Below are 1038 nucleotides of genomic sequence, written 5' to 3'. Positions count from 1 at the left end.
AAATACATAATAGCTCAGTCCCCTAGAGAAGTTAAAAGTCAAATCTATTAGGGTGTTACCCTCTGATCCAATTTTTGATTTTCCATTTGACTGTTCATACTTCTAAAGCATGATGTCATATAAAAATACACAGAGACAAAACCATTATAAACTTCACTTTTTACAGGCAAATTTGGGGCTAAAAATTATGTTTTCGGTAGGGAGCAAACTACGTTTCACATCCAAGTAATATTGAGTACATCAAGAATTTACTTTGGCAGTATAAACTCATATCTTCAGGGTTAGAAAGTTCAATTTCATAGTCAATTTTTAGCCACCCATCTGATGGGCAAATATCTTCCAGAACATGAAGAACAAATTATCTCATTATTTCTAAGTAGAAATTGATAGACTGTCATACGTCCTTGTAATATCATAAATGTAAATGACTATTAAAAACAAAATTATGAATCGAATCTAAATAAGGCAAATCCAGATTGCTTGCACACTAGATCAGTGAATTTTTTCTTCAGACAAACATTACGTTCTAAAGGATATGGAATTTTAAACATATATTCACAGTTATTCTTCTGTGGACAGACTACACTATGACATTATAAATGTTCTCTAATAGCTCATTAAGAACACAGATTAAAAGCTGTAAATCAGGTTGAAACTAGGAATGTTTCATTTCCATTTAGAGGCTGAAGAGGAATGAGAAGTTTAAGAAGGAAATGACTTTTTAGAGCTATATGAGATCAGAGTATCTAAGAGTCTAGATTTAAAACACTAAGCACTGAAGTCACATTCTTGGAACCAGCATCATGTTATAGCTCCTTAATATACAGCTTGCTCAAATATCAAGTATTAATGTGCAGTTAATTCTGAAAGAAACCACATGCTACAAATTGCATTTTATTTGGACAATGAAGCCAGCAAAATTCTTTTTTGTAAACTGTATTTTTTCAACCCAATGTAAGTCCCTACTAAGTACAAAGCTCTGAGCTTGAGCCATAAGAGAAGAAATAAAATTAAACATTTGGCCTTTTCCCTAAAAGA

This window comes from Cebus imitator, unplaced genomic scaffold (assembly GCF_001604975.1).
Source record: "Cebus imitator isolate Cc_AM_T3 unplaced genomic scaffold, Cebus_imitator-1.0 Scaffold88, whole genome shotgun sequence".
NCBI lineage: Eukaryota > Metazoa > Chordata > Mammalia > Primates > Cebidae > Cebus > Cebus imitator.
The sequence above is the reverse complement of the archived record's forward strand: the minus strand, read 5'-3'. Positions refer to the sequence as shown.